This window comes from Lampetra planeri, chromosome 16 (genome assembly GCF_965212315.1).
Source record: "Lampetra planeri chromosome 16, kcLamPlan1.2.h2, whole genome shotgun sequence".
Lineage (NCBI taxonomy): Eukaryota > Metazoa > Chordata > Hyperoartia > Petromyzontiformes > Petromyzontidae > Lampetra > Lampetra planeri.
Window position 1 is genome coordinate 16230 of NC_136122.1, and position 24148 is coordinate 40377.

Here is a 24148-nt window from a genome sequence, read left to right on the forward strand (position 1 = left end):
GGGATCGGGCCGACATTGGAGTCAGCACCGTGGAGAAGCTACAGAGTAAAGACAGCCGTGTGGGTGTACAGCACGAACCGAATAATAAAGGACACTGAGCCAGACATCGTGGTCCAGTCGTTTATTACACTGGTGTCGGAAGTGCAACGGCATGTCGAAACAAGTGAGGAAGAAAGTTAATCCGGCGCCTGCATCGGCTTCTTCGTCCGACGACGACGAACTCCCTCCAACCACGGATCCTGTTGGGGTGGTGGAGGAGAGCCAGGCTGAGGCGACCACGGGAACGGGTGTGGAGGATGTTGGCGCGGTGGCGGGTCCGTCGACATCATCAGACGCGGATCAACGATGGCAAGCGATGGCGGTACAACTGGAGGCACTTCAGGACGTCCTGGCGCATCTATGCCATCTCGTCGCGCCAGGGACGATGGATGATGCAAGTGGTGCTCCGCGGGCCGCCACGTTGCCTGTCCTGCCGCCGCCATTGCCCACGCGGCAAGAGGCCGCCATTTTGCGCGCTCCGTGGCGCCAAACCGCCATCTTGGCCACGCCGCGGGCCGACGCCATTTTGAATTTGCCATCACAACCACCACCATTGGAAGACGGCGGGAAGAGGAGTCGGAGTCGCCACCTTACAACAGTTAAAGAATTTTCCGTCGGTGGGGACTGGAGCGCGTTCGCCTGCCGCTTCTTGGCGGCGGTACGCACAGCAAGATGGACCGATGCGGAGGCTTTGGAGGTGTTGCCGACTCTTCTGGACGACGAATCTGTCCGATTCTTCCGTTCCATAGCGACCGATAAGAAGGCAACTTTATGTGGTGTTTTTCAAGAAATGGCCGATGCTTATGAGCCACCAGATGATGCGCATCGGCGATTCGCTCAACGACAACGAGCACCAGAGGAGTCGCCCGTGGCGTTCAGGGGTGCGGTGCTGGAGCTGGCCATGGCAGCTTATCCTGAGACGCCACAGGACCTGCTTGAGCCTCTCATATTAGGGAAAATGTTGGAGTTGTCTCGGGATCTAGGGATCCCCATGCCTGTGTGTGGGCATGAGAAGCTAACTTCCCGGATGGCTGCTAAGTGTCTCGATGCGCAATTCAACCTCCGTCGCTGGAAACAAGTGACGGCGTGGACGGGGGGGCCCGTCAAAGAAGGGGATGCGCTGGGGTGGGACCCTGCGCAGGCCGTCTATGTTCCGGATGACCGGGGCCCTCAACAACTGACGGCCGCCTCCGCTCCATGGACGGGACGCGGCGGGCCGAGACCGCGCGCGATGCTACCAGAACGGGGCCGTCAGGAGGCGAGGCCTGCGCTTCGGCGCAACGAGGCCGAATGTTTCCGCTGCGGGCGTAGGGGCCACTACGCCAGAGACTGCTGGGCCCGCTTCCCGGCTCCGCCGCAGCAGGAGGCCTCGGCACCGGTCAAGTCGGCTAAAGATCCTCCGAAACAGGCATGTCGGCACGCACCAGACACTCGGCAAGGCTTTCCACCTCACCCACCACCTGTGTTGCGCGATCCTATTGTTGTTGTTAAAGAAAGGCCATCGACGGGGCCTTGTCATTCAGTTACGCAGTGGCGCAAATTGGCACGGAGAGTTGTCGCGGCCGCTACGGGTTCGTCCACTGTACCGGGGTCCATACAAGGTGTGGACGTGCGCATTTTGGTCGACTCGGGGGCGTCTGCGACTATTATATCGGATGTCATTTTCCATCTGTTGGGCATTCCGTCGGGGGCTGTGCGTCCGGTTTATGGGTCGTGCGTCGCTGCGAACGGGGGTAGCATGGGCATCGTGGGTCAGGTGGATGCTAAGATATCTATTGGGGATGTGTCGGCCTCGGGTGTTGTGTTGATATCGAGATCTTTGGCGGTTCCTTGTTTGTTAGGCACCGATTTTTTGGCTAAGATGCCCATTTTGATCAAAATCAATGAGAATTGTATTGAACTGCCGGGGGGCCGTCAAATCTCGTTTCTGCCGTCGCCCTGGGGGCGACCTGCTTCGGCCGTACAAGTGCAGGCGCTGTCCGTCGCATCTGTGGACATTCCACCTGGTACACAGATGCTTATACCCTTGCGGTATCGGAAGCCCCTGCCTGATCGGCTAGGAGCAGTAGGGGTCTTGTTGTCACCGTCCGCCACGATAACAACCGGGTTGGCGTTAGTGGGGGCACAGACCATCGTCCGGCCGGATCAATTACCGTTTTTACAGGTGCTTAATGCGGGGGGAGAAAACGTCCGTGTCCCGGCCGGTACGGTTGTGGCACATGCCACTACGGCGTTTGCGACCCATGATTGTCCACATAGCCGGGGAGTTGTTGCTGGGGTTTCCGAGCCAAGGAGTTCGGATGATCGTTGGGTTGCTCAATTATGTGACGAAAAGTCTTCCCTGTCCATGGAGCAACGTGGTGCGCTGCGTAAATTGTTGTTGACATATTCCGATGTGTTCAGCTCCGATGATTTGGATTTGGGCCGCACTTCCTTGCTTTACCATCACATTGAGACGGGCGATGCTGCCCCTATTCGATTAAATTCGCATCGGATGAGTCCTGCGGAGCGAGAACACGTACGGGGGGCAGTGGAAGACATGTTGGCTGCGGACATTATATCGCCATCTAACAGCCCATGGGGCGCTCCAGTCGTCTTGGTTAAGAAGAAGGATGGCAAATTGCGATTTTGTGTTGATTTCCGCAAATTGAATAAGATATCGGTGGCAGATGCGTACCCCCTGCCGCGTATGGATGACTCCCTCGACGCATTGTCGGGGGCTAAGTTCTTTTCCACACTGGACCTCTCTTCGGGATTTTGGCAGCTTCCCCTTGACGAGTCCTCATGGGAGAAAACCGCTTTCCGTACGCCGCAGGGGTTATTTCAATTCAACTGTCTCCCGATGGGATTGAATGCGGCCCCTGCTACATTTCAAAGATTGATGGAGCTCGTTTTGACGGGGTTGCAGTGGGAGACATGTCTTATATATTTGGACGATATCATTGTCTTCAGCCGCACATTCGATGAACATTTGACGCGGCTGGAGACAGTGTTCACGAGGATGCGTTCTGCCAAATTGAAATTCAAACCAAAGAAATGTCACCTACTGCAACGGTCCGTCCGCTATTTGGGGCACATTGTGAGCGCTGAGGGAGTGTCCACGGATCCGGAAAAGACGGCGTGCGTCCGGGATTGGCCGACTCCGGCCACCGTGGGGGATGTTCGGCGGTTTTTGGGATTTGCCTCGTATTACCGAAGATTCGTGCCGGGTTTTGCGACGATTGCGAGGCCTTTGCATCTCCTTACGGGTAAAGGACGGAAGTTTGGTTGGGGACAGCCGGAGGAGGCGGCCTTTCGGAGTCTGCGTGATCTATTGGCCACGGCCCCAACATTGGATTATCCCGATTTCGATCACCCATTCATTCTTGATACGGACGCGAGTGACACAGGTATTGGGGCGGTGTTATCACAGTCTAAAGGGGGTGTAGAGCGTGTCGTGGCGTATGGTAGCCGAGTCTTGTCTCCTGCGGAAACCCGCTACTGTGTCACTCGCAGAGAACTATTGGCGGTTGTTTTTTTCCTACGGCAATTTCGACCATACCTCTACGGTCGTTCTTTTATTGTGCGTACGGATCATGCGGCCTTGCAATATGCCCTTAAAATTGACCAGCCATCCGGACAGTTGGCACGTTGGTTGGACACGCTACAGGAATTTTCCTTCCAAATTCAACATCGGAAGGGTGTGCGCCATGCGAACGCTGACGCACTTTCCAGATTACCGCGGCGCGCCCCTTGTAAATGTGAGTCGGGGACGCATAGGTGTTCGCCGATTCCAAACCCCCCTCAGCCGCTCACGTTGGCCGTCGAGAAGTCGGACACTCCGATGGAACCGGGACCGGCTGACGGGGTTTTGAATCTGCCGCGGTCTGTCTGGATCCGGGAACAGATGATGGATGAGTCATTGGTGTCCTTGCGGAAGCGGTCTGCTAAGGACAATGGGAGTCCGAGTACGGCTGTGGGGCCGCAAACCGCTCTTCGAGATGGTCTGCTTATGTGGCGGGAGGGGTTCCAGGAACGTTGGCGCCTGGTGGTACCAACGTCCTTGCGGTTCGAGTTGATTAGAACCCTCCATTGTGACACTCTCTTACATTTAGGGGTGCAGAAGACCTTGTTGACGTTGCAACGTCATTATTTTTGGCACGGCATGGCGACAGATGTCGTAGGGCACGTGCGCGCGTGCCCTGCGTGTGCACAACGTAAGCCGCCGAAACATCCTTACGTGCCGCCTCTCCAGTCGATTCAGGTGTCTCGAGTCAATGAATTGGTGGCACTGGACATATTGGGACCTTTTCCACCATCGGCGAGGGGTAATAAATATTTGCTGGTAGGGGTTGAGTACCTCTCCCGTTGGCCGATGGCCTGGCCGTTGCCTGATCAGTCGGCCGCGGCCATTACCGACGCCTTTTTGTTTGGGTATATTATGGATAAGGGGGCGCCTGAGAGACTCCTCACGGACCAGGGCAGGAATTTCTCTTCTAAATTATTGGCGGAAGTGTGCGCGGGCCTTGGGACTAAGAAAGTACGGACATCCCCATACCATCCGCAGACGGATGGTATGGTTGAACGGCTGAACAGGACATTGTCTGCCATGCTTTGCCATACCGTGAGTGAACAACAATCAGATTGGGATCTGCACATCCCCGGGGTGCTTTCGGCGTACAGGATGACGCCTCATGCGGCTACGGGATATTCGCCGTTTTACCTTATGTATGGTCGGGAAAACGTGCCGCCGGTGGATGTGCAATTGGGAACTGGGGTGAAGGGACCTCGGAAACCACTTCCTGAATACATTCAGGACACGGTTCGCCGAGTCACGGAGGCGCGGGAGAATGCCCGCGTGGCTACGGCCAAAGCCCAGGCCCGGAACGAGCGATATGCGCGACGGTCTGAGGGGGAGTGCCCTTGGAAGGTTGGGGACCTAGCCTGGCTTCATTGTCCACAGGTACGTCCGGGGACCTCGCCGAAATTGCACAAACCCTGGCATGGTCCCGTACGCCTCATTGCGGTTCCCAACCCACAGACAGCACGCGTCCAGATTGGGTCTCGTCGCTGGGTTGTGCATACGTCGCGCTTGAAACCATATGTTGCTCCCTTACATGATGCGTCATCCCCCAATGTTGCCTTGCCGGGGTCTGTTGCTGCTGACTCTCCCCTGCCTGCGTCCATTGATTTTGCTAGAGCGCCTGTCGTACCTGTTCCAGACAGGCCGGCCGTGACATTGCGGGGGACGAGGGGCCCTGCTCGGAGGACGCCTGCCAGGTCTGCGGGACCTTCGAGCCCTGCAGCCCTTCCGACCCAGCTGCGGGCACGGTCACAGGACAAGCCCAAGACTAACTCTTTAGAGACACGGGACGGCGGTGGACTTCCAGCTGCGACAGGGGGATTACCCCCTGTCGTTCCTCGACTTTCATCGCGTTCCCGTTCTGCGAGTGGGCCGCCGACCGTCCGGGACGGGCCGGCGACCCGCACACGTTCCAAATCGCTTACGTTTCGTTGAGTGTTGTTGTCTTGTTATTTTCTTCTTACAGTTGTATTTATTGCATGCTTTTGTACGATCGTTGATGTTGATTGCGTTGTTGTTGTTCTTGCTGTTACATTATATGCTTAGTGTCCTTTAGGGGGGGAAGCTCGGTTCGCCGCATTACGATTTGCTATTGGTCAGCCGAGGTCGGCTGGGATTTTTCTACGGGGGAGGGTGGTGTAATGCGGGCGTAAGCGACCTTCCGGAGGTGACGTCACGGGGGGTGGAGTCATGTGACGTGGGGGGTAAGGTTCGGGGCTTTAAGCGGGTAAACCGGAAGGGGAAGGCAGTCGGGGTGTGAGCGGAAAAGAGTGAGGCCACGCGGGCAAGTGTGGAGAAGGGGGGGCGCCGACGGCGATCGGGAGCCAACCCCGAAGATAAGAGCAAGCTGCGGAGTGGTGTGCAGCTGGGGAGGAGACAGCCAGGAGGGCTGCGAGTTAGAGGCAGCGGTGTGGCTGCCAGGAGGAGCTGCGGAGAGAGAGAGAGAGGGGGCTGCTTGATAGAGGCAGCGGTGTGGCTGCCAGGAGGAGCTGCGGAGGGAGAGAGAGAGAGCAAGAAGCTGTGAGAGCTGCGGAGGGAGAAGAGCAGCAGAGAGTACAGCCAAGGGGGGCTGTGTGAGAGAAACAGCAGCGGAGCTGCTGTTGGGGATCGGGCCGACATTGGAGTCAGCACCGTGGAGAAGCTACAGAGTAAAGACAGCCGTGTGGGTGTACAGCACGAACCGAATAATAAAGGACACTGAGCCAGACATCGTGGTCCAGTCGTTTATTACACATACATGAATCCACCCCCTCCCCCTTCGCACAAGAAGGGCTCACAAGTGACGTCATCACATCTATCCCTCTTTAAGGAATGAAACAGGAGGATTTATACACAAATCTCCGGTCGCCTGATGAAGCTGTTTGTAATTACTGGCCAAACGTCATATTCAGATTGTAAATGTTGTGGATTTGCTCTCCAACACACCGGTCTGCTGTACTTGTAATTAATTGGCATGTTCTGTTTACGTGACAAACCTTACTGTGTCGGGTGGTGGCGTGTTCCGCGACACATTTATATTTACGCAATCTAACTCATGAAACCTATGTTATGTATTACCAACTGTAAATAAATTGTCTTGATAATTCACATTGACTCGAGTTCGTTTGTATGTATGTATGTTGAATTTATTTCGCATAGCCAACCGTGCTAATCAGAGTAGCAATTTGCATTGCTATTCTTTTTGCATTGCGAATTTGAGTGGGAAAAATGTTATACATCACAAACGGGTTACACACGGTAAAATTTTTGACACCAGCAGCTCACAGGCAAGAGGCAAATTTACCTCTTGCAACAGGGCTCATTAACAATTTTTTTACTTAGCGCCATCGCACAGGCTGAGTGGCTGCTTGCTGAGTGATATGTCACGTATACATGCCCTGTAAACGTGAAGATACAAACTTGCGATAAATATATATATTTGCAACTCGCCGTCATAACACTTTACGGCCAGTTCCCGCTTCACGAACAGGTTGTGTGCCTGAGGCCCGTTCATTGATCCAACTCATTGTAAGTTGACACTCAGTGAACGAAAGCCCCATTTATGACAACACAGAGATAACACATTCCGTGAGAAAAAAAAAACTTTTAATAACAGCTTGACAACGCCGAATTGCACTGGCGATACGAACCACCCAACCATTTGGTTTGGCGGAGCCAGCTGTAATGAGCCCTAACATCACCGCTGAGAGTGTGTGTACGTGTGCGCGTATGTATATGTGCGACAGGGATGTTCTCTGGCTTCAACATTATTTAACATCTAATAAAGAATAATTATTTCATATTTTAATAGCAAATGCTATCACCATCATTTTACAACAAAAAAACTGAAGGCACCCAATGGGTTCTCCCTTCTCTCCGGTTGTAGCCAATATTTTCATGGAAATATTTGAGACGGACGCCATCCAGGCATCCACTCTACGCCCGTCCTTGTGGAAGTGGTACGTGGATGACACGTTTGTCATCTAGCCACATGGCCGACCGGCTCTAACCAATTCCTCAACCACATCAATTCCATACACCCAACCATCAAATTCACCATGGAGGTAGAAAAGGATGGCATGCTACCTTTCTTGAATGTCCTAATCAAAAAGAGACCAGATGGCTCGGAGCCATTCTGTCAACAGGAAAGTAACCCATACTGACGCCTACCTAAAACCTGATTCCCACCACCATTCATCCCAGAAGAATTGCCTCATCAAAATGCTACACCATAGAGCTCAATGTATCTCCGAGCATGAACACCTGACCAGTGAACTCAAACACTATGCAATCAACAAAGCCATCACCCCAACCGTGAGGAAGGAGCCATCTGAAGATCCAATGAAAACCATCACCTTATCTTACTTCGCAGGGATAACCAAAAAGATTTCCAAAATCATGAACAAACACAAGATCCAGGTCCGATTTAACACAGTGCATAAAATTCGTGACTTGAACCCATCTGTGAAGGACAAGATTCCTGACATGCAATATCCAGGCGTCTACAAACTAAGCTGTATCTGCGGCAGCAGTTACATTGGGGAAACCAAACGACATGTCTCGAAACGTGTTCGTGAACATAAGGCAGATCTGAAACATAGCAGGACCAATACTTCTGCTGTGGCTGATCATTACTTTAATGCGGCTGGCTCACATGAAATTGATTTCTCAAAGACGATGGTACTTTGCAAGCCGACTGGCTATCAACAAAGATTCGTTCACGAAGACATCCATATATACAGACCCAGACACAATTTCAACCGAGACGACGGTTTTAACCACAGCAATCATTCGAAGAATGTCATCAACCACTCTGGGTCATGACTTGATTTGTGTTTTCTTGTCCACCTCCACCGTCAGCAGTGTTGATGTGTGAAGCGAGGTGCAATGCTATGATTGGTGTAGAACTACTGCCGGTGTCGGAGACCTCTCTTACATTAACAGCTGCCCAGCCCATCTCTAAACCTTTATAAACAGCCTCCCTCAGCAGCGTTCCCCCTCTTTTTTCTCCTGATGACGATTGCTTGTGTTGCGATCAAAACGTCGTGATATTTTAATTATTTTAAAAATTATGTTATTGTTATTATTTTTTCTATCAACGTGACTTTACCGAAAGAACCATATAATATGAATTCCTGCAGTCACGAAAGTTTCATGTAAATTATGTAAAGGCTATTTCCTCCAATATTTGAGGTGCCGCAGGCCCAGCAGGGTCAATCCCACCTTGCCCCATTTTGTTATATGAGCGGAGGGATTTCTCCACCCCCAAGAACTCAGAAAAGCTCAAAATATATTAAACTAGATTCGAAGCTTTCGTGACTGCAGGAATTACTCTTTAGTTATTTTAGTAAAGTAATTTCGAAAGGAAATGAATTAAATAATAATAGAATACGACGTTTTAATTGCATTATATTTCTAAGTTTGCTATGTTTGTTTTCTCATTCATTCGTACCTGATGATGGTTGCTTGTGTTGCAATCGAAATGTCGTATTCTATTATTATTTAATTTACTTTCTTTCTACGTGACTTTACCGAAAGAATCAAAATATATTCCTGCATTCACGAAAATATTTTAAATCAAAATGTATGCTGGTAGTGATTACAGTGATGGGCCAGCTTCATGGTGATTATGGGACTCGAGTTGGTCGGGTGATGCGGATGGAGTGATGGAGATTGGTGATGTTCGTGGGGGTTGGAGAGGGTGATTGCAGGAAGGATGGGGTTCATGCTGATTGTGAGAGTGGCTGAGGTTTGATGGGGAAAGCAACTACATACATGTCAACCCCTTATCAGTGCCTACCTTATTACAGACCAATTCAGACAGTATTAGTCACCCCGTGCCCTTATAAATCTCAACGTTCATCCTACAAAGTCCCATCAAAAGGGAGAAACACAAACAAATTGACAAAAAATAAAAAATAATTATTGAATATGTAATATATAGTACATGAAAAAAAATGCTCGTAAAAAAGGGATTTACGCCTTATGGACCTGGAAACTCAATTTCCCCATACAAGAATACAGGTAAATCGTATGGGTTGACAGGTTTGCAACTGAGATGTGGAGGGGGTACAGTGTGATGGGATTGGGTAGGGAATGGTGATGGGCGGTGATGATGGAGGACATTGGGGGACATCGTGATGCGAGTGGAGTTTTGAAGTCGCGCCCCGCTCCTCTTCACAAAATCCTCACGGGAGTTCCACAGGTTCCTGCTGAGGTCGGCCTCCCCGAGGTCAACCTCATCTTCATTGAGCACCGAGTGCGGTGTGTCAACATCCCCACTGGGTAGACAGGCAACCGGACCTATTGCTGCCCATCCACCTCGTGTGCCGTGCCGGCCATCATAGATGTTGCTCTCTAAGTGCACTTGCCCCAAGAGTATGCTAAGGTTACAAGGGGGATATTTGTCTTTGTGTTCGCATGTGAAAGTGTGAGTGTGTGTTACATTTTAAGAGTTTACTCCTGAATAGCGCTCTGCTCCCCATCATAAAATCCACGCGGAAGTTCCGCGGGTTCCTGCTAGTTAGTAGTATTACACGTGTTTGTTTACCCAGCAAAGCCTCATTAAGTCTCCAGACTCTTTAACAGGAGGGCCATATTGCCCAGTTTTCATCGCAGTAGGGGAGATGTGGCTGTGTGTGTCATCACAATGGAATAACATGCAGGTCATTTATCAGCAATTGGATGTTTGGCCAATACCAGTTTTACGATGGCCGGAAACCATGCAGAACAGCGGGAGAACATACAAACTCCACTCAGAAAGGCACCCTAGTCGGTAATTGAACCAAAGCCCTTTTTGCTGTGACGTGCAACCACTCGGCGAACCTGCTGCGCTGACAGTCTGTCACCCACTACCAATGATAGCGAGAAAGCTTGGAATCCTGTCATCGGATGTGACTGCATACCACACAGGAAACATTCTAGACAGGTACAGTCTTCATGTGTTTGGTGGCCTTGGGAAACAAAAACAACCTCATGTACCCCTAGAGGTCACCAGCAGGGATAGAGGTCACTAGCAACAGGGTGGTCTCCGTCTGTCCTTGTATGTCGCTCTCTCTCTCTGCATCTCTCTTTACATTTCTGTTTCTCTATCTGTTTCTATGTCAGTCTGTGTATCACTCTGTGTCTGAATCTTTCTCCCTATGTTTCTGTATTTATGTTTCTATCTCTGTGTCTGTCTCTATATACATGTGGAACTTCTTTTGTACCGTGGATAGCCAACCGTGCTAATCGGAGGTGCGAGGGAAATACAGCCTATCAAACACAAAAAGAAGTTTCAAGAAATTAGTTTTCAATCTATATTTAAAATTGCATACCTCCAGTGGCTTCCTTATATCGGGACAGCGTTCCAGACGGGCGTAAAACTGCATCAGAAAACACGCGATGCGATGACTGTCTTTGTTCGATGGCCAGCCAAAAGCCACTGTGAGGATGACCGGAGTCCTCGTGATGGTTTTTCTCTGTGTCTGTGTCCCTTTGTGTGTGTGTGTTTGTAGGCCTGGGCTCTGTGTAGTTCTTCGTGCTTTCGAAGTCCCTAACCCTCTGCTCACAATCATTAAGGACCTTCATGATGGTGAGCGGGCCCGGGTAAAACTACGTGGCCGGGAGTCAGAGCCATTCCCTGTACACCTTGGGGTGCGACAGGGATGTCCTCTGGCTCCCACATTATTTAACATCTATTTTGACCACGTAGTTCGTGAAGCCTTCAACGCTGTACCGGAGGAATTTCCATTTGGTACAGATACAATGGAAGGCTGATCGATGCCCGTGTAATTGCTGCTCACTCAGAGGAGGAGTTGGAGGCTCTGCTGCTGAACCTGGAGCTTGCCACTAAGAGGTGGGGCCTTACCATCAGCCCCACCAAAACTTAGCACCTGCCTGGGTATTTTGTACCATCGGACACTCCACCCCACAACTCCCAATTGGTGATAGGACAGTTGTGGAGAGAGTGGAGAGTTTCCCATACCTTGGCAGTGTGCTCATGACCGTCTCCGGTTTAACAGCAGAGGTCTCACTCCGAATTAGTCGAGCGGCATTATCTTTTCATTGGTTGCATATCGCTGTTTGGAAGCTACCTGGTCTATCACTCCACACAAAGCTTCAGGTCTTCTCAGCCACGGTCATTCCCTGCCTTCTCTAAGCTTGCGAAACGTGGACACCCTTAATGGAACATCTTAGCCGGTTAGACACATTTTTTCTGGCCTGCCTACGATCCATCCTGGGTTTAACCAGGCTAGATTGTGTGAGGAGCTCACAATTCCTTGAAAGATGTGGACAAAGTCCCATTGGTGAGCTCCTCCGGCAGGCAAGGTTGCGTTGGCTGGATCATGTCGCCCGCATGCCCAGCCACCACATGCCTTAACAGCTTTTGTTCAGCTGGATCGAGGGGGTGAAACGGGCGCGGTACGGGCTAGAGTAAAGATGGAGTGATGTGGTATAAGAGGATGTGGAGGTGAGTGGACTTGCCGATGACTGGTACCAGCGGTGTCAAGATCGGCCTCTGTGGAGGAGACTCGTGAAGGACGCTACTGTGCAGTTGGATGCAGTCGCCCTCCAACAACAAAGGAGGGCGGAGGAGCGACGCTCACAACAATGCGCGGAGTGCCGGGTGTCTAAAGCACAGCAAGTTGGCACAGTAGGGGGCACAGGTGGTGCATCAGCCAGTCGTCTCAGTCAGTCGACCCGTGGCATCTGGGTCTGCCCCGTGACCTCATGCCAGCGGGCGTTCGACACTTCACGTGGCCTCAAGGTGCACATAGCCTGATACAAGCGTCGTGGTGACGTAACCGCCACTTAGTTGCGTATGGCATTTGTTGTTGTTGTTGTGTGTTTGTTTCTCACTGTACTCCTATGTCTCTCACTGACTATTTCTGTGTCTATCTTTCGCTGTGTTTGTTTCTCTCCGTGTCTTTCTCTCCCCCCCTATTTGCCCATGTCGATGCCCTCATTATTTTCCATTACAGATTTTCGCCCGTGCGTAGCCGCCCCGATCGTCCATTCCTAATTCCAGTCCTGACTTTAGTGCTAAAACATTTTACAATACGAGAATCACAGTCACATCCACCTCATGCCAATACTGTACGTAACTAATCATGCCTATTCACCATGTAGAGTGGTGAAAGTTTCCGTGGAAAAATATTGTAAAATAATTGTAGCTCCCTATGAAATCAATGTTGGAGGAACTGGAAAGTACATGCTCACATGTAAACAGTACCTAGGGGAGTTATTGAAGGCAGACCGGAATCATAGCCAGGACAAAAGAGAGGGGGACGACGTTAGATTGAAGTTATTCTGAATATCGACGTAGCTATGTGCTCAGGGAATCACGTTTATAAACGGTGCATCTATCACCTGCTGTGACGTATGGATCAGACACACCGATATATCAAATGAGTGTAGCTAATACTTGGACGAGGAAGACAATGACGTATGATCTCTCGATTAATGTATCAGCATCTGCGTGCTGAAGAAGGAAACAAATGCATGGAAATGTAAAACATTAGTATAAACTGAGATTGAAAACATCTAGATTTGAAGCTTTCGTGACTGCAAAAATTCATACTCTTAGTTCTTTCGGTAAAGTCACGTAGGTAAAAAATGAAATTAAAATGAATTATTAATTTAAATTTCATGTTTTTTTACCTAAAAATAATTATTAATTTTTAATTTTTTTTTACCTACGTGACTTTACCGAAAGAACTAAGAGTATTGAAAACATCGGTAGACCTGCTGCTGGCGGATGGTTCCTAGGCACGCAGTTATGTAGCCCACCAATAATTCAATTCGTCACAATTCAGAATTTACAATTGCATTTATTGTTTGCTTATTCCTCGTTTTTTTACCGTCTCCTGTGTAGACACGCACACAACAAAAGCTGGGCGGTGGCGGCGACGCTGCTGCACGTGGCTGCAGCACTGTGGAGGCAGCAGCGAATGGATCACCGCACTTCGATGTTGTGAAACTCCCTTGCCATGGGCGTCGAGGAGGTGCCATACCCTGGCTATGCCAGGAGAAGGCGGTACAGAAAGAATGTGGACTGCATGGGATTGAGTGTTGGCCCCCTTCGCACGCATGGGCACCACGGTGGTGAGATGTTACCTTCAACGCCTGGTATACAGGAGGTCGTGGATTCGATCCCGACCCAGACGCCTGCTGTATATTTGGAGTTTGCATGTCTCTGTCTCCCCGTGGTCGCGTTGATTTTTTCCGAGTCCTCCGGTTTTAACCTCCTCAGATAGAGAATAAACGAGCGTTTTGAGTATTTGACTGCTATAAATTTCCACAAGATACGCCACTTCGTTGAGCTATCATTTGGGGCCAGGTCGTTTCTGAAAAAAGAGCTGCAAAGCTGAGTGAACTTTACCTGGTAAACATTTTTTAGTTTAGTTATTCTTCAGGTGCTCCGGTTTCCTCCCACATTGATTGGCCCACACCACCTCAAATTGTAGAGGACCGCAGAGCTTGGGCAATCGTTGGCGCCGACTAGTCGCCTGGCTGCTGCCTTCCCGCTCATCCGTGGTTCCTCCTCGCGCCTCAGAGTCGTTGTCCTCTCTGCGAGAGCGAGCGAGTGATGTGCGGTAGCGGCGTGTTGAAAGTTGACATTATTATTATTATTATTGACACACTCGGGGACGGATAAGGTGGCGTGACCTCACATGCATGACAACTGACCTATCGCCCTCACCACTCACCAGATATCATTCACCTGGCACACACATGATATGCTCATCAACCACCACACACCACTCACCTGATCCGAACCAAACACTCCAGGCATTTGCCATTCACTCGCACACACTCACTCCATTCTCACCTATTCGTCCATAACATTCACAATCCTGTATCTGTCTAATCGCATAAAACAACAAAATCAATGTTTTTTTTTATCCCATCAGCCCCACGGTCTTCTTGGAGTGCATAAAGTCAGCAGTATTAGTTCAATACAAAGCAAGCTATGGGCTCGCTTCGACATTCAGCGTCTCATCAGTAGTCAGGCTTGCCCCAACCAACGTTGGTGAATCGCAAGATACTAAAGATGCTAATAAGCAAAGACGCCCCACCCCCGCTAACTTCAAGATAATGAGTCCAAGTTTTCACGCAAAATGGTATACTGTAGTGTGATGAATTCTGATATAAAGTACACATTACTCAATTGGGATTATACATAGCCATCCTCCTACTGTAAAAACTGGCATATAGTATCGTAATTGTATAGTGAATATACAGCAGTGTGATATACAGTAGGGTGTGTAGAATAATACATAGTGTAATATTACAATGTATAGTCGAAGTTATAGGGTGGTGTATAGTAATACAGTATATAATTTAATGTTGGGTTTGTCTATGGCAGTATATAGTACGGGGTAGACCTGTGTGATGTAAGAGAAAAAAGTTTAGCTGGAAGCATATTATATTTTTTGCGACATAGAATTGTAATGTATTACTTACTGTTAGTAGCTCAGCTTATTGGAGAGTATATTTAGTATACTGATGATACTATGTAGTTTATACTTTAGTTTTTTACGTGGTGGTTTAGTTACTGCAGCTACATACTATTAACATTCCTTCCCTTTATTAATGCTACCCCTATCCCCTCCCTTTGATGCTGCGAATCCTGCATAATGCACGGGCATAATATGACTTTGAAACCCCCCGCCCACCTCCTACGCATTTCACAAGTAGTACTAATCCCATATCTGTATTTCCCAAAAATATGCTAAATTCCTCTTGATATGCAAATTATTTTGTCAAGGCGCTCTTCCCCCTCCAACACCAGCTTAAATATATGCTCCAAGCCTGGGGTGTTTCATTCAGACGCTGTCTTCTCGACAGACCTGTTCTTCACCTGAGGACGGCTGCTTGCGTTGTGGCCGAAACGTCGTGAGAATTATTTGATTATGTTTTATTTGTATAATTTTATTATTTCCATTCTAAGTGACTTCACCGAAAGAACCAAGAAGATGAATCCCTGCAGTCACGAAAGCTTTAAATCGAAAAGCCTCATAATAATCACGATCATACTTGACACCACTCGCTTTTGGCCGTCAAATGAGTATTGTCTCCGTGGCACAATAGCGCGTTTAGTCCAGCAGGGGCTGCTCCGGCAGTGTTGTTGACGCACGTGTTGGCTTTACGTGCTATGAAGAAGAGCAATTGACCAGATGTCGCGTATTAAAAAATAAATACTTTTAAGACCACAGTTTGTTATTTACGAATTTTCACTGAGTTGTCATTGCACTGCAGCACGTGACTTGTTTTTTTGTAATCGAGGTCAAGAGTCATAACATAGGCAATGTGCAATTCCAAAGACCCCCATGGGTGATTATGGTGGGTGTTTCAGATTGCCATCAAACACCCGACCTGTGTCACGCACTGGATTATATAATTTTTTTAAATTCTGAGATAAAATTCATACGTCGTACAAAGTTCACATTTAATACCATAGCCAGCTGGATTAATACGGTCAAAATAAGTTATCTTCCGATTCTATTCTTTGAGAACTACTAAAATTAATGCTGCGAAAACACACCGGCTTATGTAAACCGATTCATAATCTGTGAAATAACTCACACATGTCTCCCTTTTTGCCTCTCCAGAGGCTGGCCTCACTCCTTGCCTTGGCCTCGCCCCTCCAACAGTTGGCCCTGTTCAGCTCCATCCACCACATGAACCACATATTTTTCTTTAAGCTAGTTTAGAGGCTATCTGCCATAGGTTATCAGTTTCTAGTTAAAATCAGCTGGACCGTAAAATGAAAATTACAGGAAACCCTCGACTTACGAACACCCGACGTATGAGCACCCGCCTTAGGAACACCTGCACTGAAGACTCGGCCTAAAATGAGTACCAGTAAACATCGCCATTTGGGAGACAAAGGCGGTTCGCTGTGGTGCTGGCCACCCACCCTCTTGTGTGCCGTGTCGGCCTTCATATTTGCTCGCTAACTGCACTCGCCCCAACAGTCTGTTAAAGCTATGTGAAGGATCTTAGTCTGTGTGCATGTAAATGTGCCTTAACAGCTGTGACGATTATCTCCGAGCACCTAGGTCTACTTAGTCTGAAATGCCTACCTGGTGCGGTGTGTAAACAACGCCACTGTGGAGAAAAAGGTCGCCGGGCGTGGTGCTGGCCACCCACCTCGTGTGCCATTCGGTCCTTCAGATGTGCTGCTCGCTAACAGCACTTGCCCCACCAGTCTGTTAAGGCTATAGGGGGATCTTTGTCTTTTTTTGTGTGTACGTGAAAGTTGGGTCGGGAGCAGTAGTGTAGTTGTGATCGCTTTGTTGTAATGAAGACGTTAGCGCGCTGCTCGACGAACCCAGCGACCCGAGTTTGATTCTCGCTCAAGGCCAACACCAGTGAGGATTATCTTAATGCGTCCTGGGCCTCCCCTAGGTCGACTCAGCCTGAAATGAGTACCTGGTGTGGTGTGTAAACATCGCTACTGGGGAGACAAAGGTGGCCGGGCATGGTACCCACCCCCTCGTGTGCCGTGCCGGCCTTCATAGGTGCTCACTAACAGCACTTGCCCCGACAGTCTACCAAGGCTACACGGGGGATCTTTGTTTTTCTCTTGTATGTCGTTAGAACAGATTCCCTTCGTAAATCGAGGACTGCCCAAATCCTCGCCGAAGTTTCGCGGATTCCTGCTGATATTGATAGCAATACCGCAATTACATGTAACCAGCCCGAACTGGACATCTGTAAAGAAGAGATTCATAGATCATCGGATCCCTCCAGCCTAAATGAAGATTATGGTTCTGATGTTAGGGAATTTATAGTAATGGTGCAATTAAATTTCGATTTAAAGCTTTCCTGACTGTAGGGATTCATATTCTTGGCTCTTTCGGTAAAGTCACGTAGAAAGGAAATAATAAAATAAAAAAAAATAAAACTATAAAATTCTCACGACGTTTCTATTGCAACACAGGCAATCATCGCCAGGTCTGAAAACCACAGCAAGAAGATTTGAAAAAGTGGCGTTTTTTTCTTAACGTCAGCACCACGGACAGCAACTAGCGGTCATTCAGACGGACGAGTCCATCTATGCTCGGAACGGAGGAGGGGGGAGAGAAGGAGAATGGAATGCGGCCTGAAAGTCACCGTTAGCGTGAACACAATCAATTAAGACCCGAAATGGTTAATCACATCCAATGATTGCTAAGCCAGAAGAGATTCTTTCATGAGGCTATCCACATATACAAACACAAAGACAATTTCAACCGAGAAGATGGTTTCTGGCTGAGCAATCGCTGTCCTGGGTTGTTAAAGTTAAGAAAAAACGCCACTTTTTTCAAAATTTCTTGCTGTGAATTTCACACCTGATTATGATTGCTTGTGTTTCAGTCGAAACGTCGTGAGAATTTTGTTGTTTGATATTTTTATTACTTTATTATTTCCCTCGTACGTGACTTTACCGAAAGAACCAAGAATATAACACAAACAAGTGTTGTTGTTATGTTATGTAACAACAACACAAACACGTGTTGTTGTTATCATGTAACAACAACACAAACACGCTATTGGGGACGCTTGGTGCATCGTCCGTTGGAGAGCCCCGCCCCGCACGCCCCCCATCCCCCGCAAGCCCCTCCCCCTCACAACCCTCCCCCCAATCCCACGCGCCCCTCCCCCCCACAGACACAGGCCCCGCCCACCGTCGCGTGACGTCACGCCCAACTGCCGCCCGTTCTGCGACATTGCAGTGGAGGCTCCCGCTCCAGTCGGTTCACTCCGAGACTCACGACGCCGAGACTCGCCTCTCTGGGGGAGCCTCTCACTCGCCTCGCTCTCCCAGCTTCACTGAAGACCCTTCTCGCCGACTTGCTGCCGCAGACGGTCGAAGGATGAGAACATCTCCGAGGTGAGTGTGAGACGGCACTGGGGAGAGAGACAAAGACGGCTGTGACACGTGTGCAGCGGGCGAGGGAGACGACGGCCCTGGACACGGCACACGCCGCCTGTGTTGTGGCCGAGGCCTTCGTCAGATCGCTCGTTGCTTTCAGACGGACATTGATACAGACCGTGAGGGAGACACGTGGACACAACAGAGACACAGGAGGCAGACTATAAGTTGCTTTTCTCTTGGGAGCGAACACTCCGCACCAACACACGGAGACAGGCAAAGCGTTCCAGTCCTCCAATCCCTCCTTCACACGCAACTCTCTCTCATCCTCCTCATGCACTGCTCTCTCCTCCTCATCAGCTGCTCTCTCTCATCCACTCCTCCTGCCGACATCCCCTCTTATCCCGACGGCCCCCTCTAGCATTTGTGGCCATCTGGCTTCTGAAAAAAGCTAATAGCTCTGTGGGCTTTACCTGGTAGGATGAACCTAGTTGAGTTTCATTTGTATATATTTTTGAAGTGATTTGCTTACCTTTCCTGTACTTTGCACTCCTATCGTGTTTTTGTATTGTTGTAACTTTTTGAGCAACCCCCAACTAGACATCTATGAATAGGGGCCGTCCATAAATGACGTCACGCGATTTTGGCCGATTTTTGCTCCCCCCCCCCTCGTCACACGGCGTCACAAAAAGTCAGACCCCCTTCAAATATGACGTCACTAGGCTCTGCCCCCCCCCCCAACCATATTTTCATTTTGAAACTAAAACATGCTTCAAATCACTTTAAACTATTGTCATTGTAGTGCGTATTTTACGTGGTGCTGCACTTATAGGAGAAACATTTATTTAAAAGGAGGCATTAGAAAGCTGAAATTTAGCATAAAATTCATTTACAAATATTCAACGCCTAAATAAAACTGCAGATGTTCAGAATATTATATTGAAATTTTCTTATGATTATACATTTTTTTAGGTAATTATAACTATAAAAAAGAGTTGAAATTTTGTAGTAGAAAGAAGCAAAATGGAGAGTACAATTATAACAATCACATATTCATTCCACAGAATGAAAAGTCCTGGTAGAATCATTAGAATCAAAATGTTTATTAACAATAATTCTAATTTTTTATTAATTTATGTTTCTCCATTTTCCCATGGAGAAGCAAAATGCTCCTTCATGGAATAAATAAAAAGGTGACCTTAGTAAATATAAATAATCGAATAGTTATTAATGAAAATTAATCAAAATTGGTGTTGTTATAACAATTCTATTTAATTAAGTTTATTTAAAGTTGCGCATTTTGATGTGACGTCACATTTATCAAAACCCCCTCCCCCCCTCGTCACACATCGTCACAAATGTCTGACCCCCCTCCCTCCCCCTAGGTGCGAGACGTCATTTATGGACGGCCCCAAAATAGCTTCATAGTTCATCGTATTCCTCCAATATAAATAAAGATTCTAATTTCACTTGACTCGAGTGTGAATGCAAGTTGACAGAAGCCCGTGACTGTTGGCGCGACGGCTGCAAAGCATCTGTGACCCCAAATTACACTCCGTCTGCCTTTGCAGACAAGTGGTCATTGACCACATTCCGACCGCGACGCGTTACAACCTGTCGCCCGACAACGACGTGCCGGAGAAGGAGGAGAGCAGCCTGTTCTGCTGGGGCCTTTTTTGTGGGAAGGGGTCACGTCGGTCAGCGGCGGATAAAGCCCTCCTCAAGGCGCAGAGAAAGCTCGCCAAGACCCAGATGAGGGCGCGCCAGGTCCTGGAGGAGCTGTGGCGGGACGCCGCCGCGGTCGATGCCGCCAAGGAGCGGAAGGAGGAGGAGAAGGAGAACATGGAAGGAGATGTCAAGAAGGCGCTCGGCAGATGGAGGCGCACGATGGACTTGTCTGGCAAGGGTAGGAGACCAGGTGAGGAGATTGAGTTCAGCTCGCGATGAGAGACTCGCCCAGTCTAAGGTGTTGCTAAACACGTGATGTTGATTCTAAATGTGGAGGGAAAAACCGGAGGACCGTGAGAAAAATATACGTGACCACAGGGAGAGAGACATGCAATTTCCCAATATACAACAGGCATCAGGGTCGGGATAAAGGTAAGACATGTTGAAGCAGTGCCTTTAATGCGGACAGAGGCTCTCGTCCAAACGGTTTTGAAAGTCGTTCTGCGATGCCACCTTCTCGGGCGCTGCGAGTGCGCGTGAGTCACGAGGGGGGTGGTCCTTTTGTCGCAGGAACAACCGCCCGGCGAGAGATTGACCGGGATGCGCTGATCGAGCTCGTGGATGAGGCGATGAGCTTCCACCCCGTCCACACTGCGGACGCGCTGCTCCTCGAGGGAAGCAGCAACAGTGTGCACACGAGCCACGCCAGCATCAGCATCGACATGTACGTCGGCTGTGGTAGCAGCTTCTGCAAAAGCAACAGCAGCAGCGGCAGCAGCAGTGGCGCCAGCAGCGGGGGCAGCAGTGGCTACCTGCCACAGTCTGAGTCCGAGATGTTAACAGACTCCACGCCCATCGATACAGATGATGATGGCCTCCTCAAGGACGACCCTTGTGCCCCTCCACCTCTCGAAATGGTGAATATAACTCTGTATCTCGCCAATTACACATATGCATGTTTATGTTTTTTTATTTCAAGGCCACAGTATCGTTGATGAGTGTGAGTTAATGTTTCTTCTCGAGAGGCAAACTATCACCGGGACGTCGTGACGAATGGCACTTGGGCAAGTGGCCCGTGTCCATATGTTCACCGCGTGCTGATTTCCTATTCTCCCTACTGCAGGAACTCGTGAACCCGGACACCACGGTCGTGGATGCAAGTGGTGTGCTGTACCTTGACCGGGGCACTTCCTGCAAGCCACGGCTAGCTGATTGGAAGTTTGGCCATGAATCGGTAGGGAGTGACTTGCATATGCAAACACATACAGAACTGTAAAAAAGACAAAGATCCCCTACAGAGCCTAAAAGACTTTTGGAGCAAGTGCTGTTAGCAAGCATCTATGAAGGCCGTCATTGTGGCACACAAGGGGGTAGGTGGCCAACACTACGCCCGGCCGCCATTGTCTTCCCAATGACAATGTTGACACACTTCACTAAGTACTTATTTGAGGCTCAGTCGACTTCGGGAAGCCCCAGGACCCATTCAGATAATCGTCACTGGTATTGTCCATAAGCGGCCATAGAAGTCGGGTCACCGGGTTAGTAGAGCAGTGCCCTATCCGCTACACTACTGCTCTGCACGTACATACACACACGTACAAGTACCAACATATGCGTACACACACATGAAATGACAGCCATGTTAAGGTGTTCGCTGTGAAGCCCAGAGCATGGGTTTCGGATGTGCGAGCGAATCGCTCGTTTGCCTCGGGCGTTCTCGACGAGTTAATGTCCATGGCGGTCTCCTTCACAGGCCTCCCAGCCCCGGGAGGGAGATGTTTCCCCATTGTATGAGAATCAGCAGCCACCGGGGTTCGTGCAGCATAAGGACGGCCACAGGTGAGACGCACGCGCGCATACACACAAACGAACGCACGGTCACGAGAGCATCGCCGTTCACACCCGACGCCACATCCCGTCCAGGCACGGACACGGGACCTCTATCGGCCTCACCCCCGCGCCGTACCTCTCCTGCTGCTGGGGGGGTACCAACGGACTCTGCGGCTTGACGCTTTTTTTCTTCCGCAGATTTATCAACGTTGCGCCTTTCGCCAGCCAACCGTGGTAAGCAGGCACGAGCGTCCGCCCCACCCCGACCCCGCTGCCTGCGAGATGGGAGATTGAGCGTGCTGCTGGTTCGGCACCTCCTGTGAACACGGTTCTTCCGCTGGGGAACTCTGGGAGATCGCTCCTCATCCTCCTCTGTGGACTATTTGTCAACATGGACCCTCATGAGAGGAAAACCTCTCCAATCCGGACGGATGTTTGGGATAGCCCCTCTTTTGATAGTGCATGTATTACTAATTTGTAGGCTTTCGCGACCAATATCCATAATATAGGTTTTTTGGGGTTAGATCACGTAAATATAAATCTGTCGTTAAACCCGCCACCACCTGACAAAGCCAATTGGTTTATCATGTAAACAGAACATGCCAATTTGTTACTAGTACAGCACACCAGTGTGTTGGAGAGCAAATCCACAACATTTACAATCTGAGTACGACGTTTCACCAGTTATTACAACTAGCTTCATCATCATGAAGCTACCACCTGTTTTGGTTGATGACGTCACTTGTGAGTGCTTCTTGTACGAAGGGTGGGGGGGATTAATGAATGCATATACATTTTAATGGGTATCCATTGCCAGCTGCGTTATATATATATATGGTAATTATCAACATACATTATGTGTGCACATTATGCATGCACATTGTTCTTGAACTGCCTGTAGTTTGCGAGCAATCAATGAGTACGTGTTATTGTCTGTGTACAGGTAATCCCCATTTATGTATGGTGACCTCTAGACATGCATTTAAACAATGTATTATTTGATGATTCGCTTCTTAGCAGCACTAAGCCTGTAGCTATCGGAATGTTTACAATTATTTTTCTCAATTTCGATGGATTATTTAATTAGTCTTGGCAGGTAGTAACTAGTTTTGCACAGACCTTCGAAATGATCATAATCACTTGAGTGTCATTGTTGGCATGCGTATTCTGCCACTGCTGACAGTTGTATTTGGGAGTATTTGATATTGATTTTGTGTTCTTTTGGTCGTGCTGATGATTCGTCATGTCTGCCCAATATAGCATTTGGCACAAGTGCAATTAATCCGTTGCAAACTTTCTGTTGAATGCTTCGTTAATAAATCTTCAGTACTAGATATTAGTTTATGTATTTTATGTACCATTCCAAATCTGACTCGGATGTTTTTTTTCCCAAAAATATCTACTACTACTAAAATACCGAACATCAACTAGCCAGATATTTGGAAAAACAAAACATCCGAATCAGAGTTGGCACAGTACATAAAATACAAAAACTAATAGCTGGTACTAAAGATGTATTAACGAATCTTGATTTGAAGCTTTCGTGACTGCAGGAATCCATATACTTTTGGTTCTTTCGGTAAAGTCACGTAGTTAGAAATCAAATTAAACAAATTACGAAGTTTCGGGCGCCACACAAGCGTCCGTCATCAGGTGGGACAACCACAGCAAGAAAACATTTGCTGAAGTGGGCGAGAGAGCTGCCGTGGCAAGAGGTTATATAGGTAAGAAAAGGGGGAGCAGCAAAGGGGGAGAGAGAGAGGGGGGGGGGGTGCGTGGGCGTTCGGGGGAGAGAGGACATGAGGTGGGGGGGGGGGGAAGTGGGCGGGGCTGGAAGTGGAAAGCTGGGGATGCGGGGAGAAATTAACTCGGAAAAATAGGCTAGTACCCGACAGATATGATGGAAACAACCATACACAGTTAAGGTTTTACCTGGTTAATAACATCCTTCCAATGAGTGCTCCATTTGTATCCATCTCGGTTGAAGTTATGTTTATATATCTGGATGGCTTCATGAACAAACGTTTTATAGTAGCCAGAAGGTTTGCAGAGTACCTTGGTCTCGGAAATACCAATATCATGCGAGCCCACAGCGTTATAACAAAGGTCAGCCACGGCAGAGGTATTGGTTCTGCCTTGTGTTCGCGAACACAGTCCGAGACATGTCGTTTCGTTTCCCCAATGTAACTGCTACCACAGGTACAACTAGATTTGTAAACTCCAGG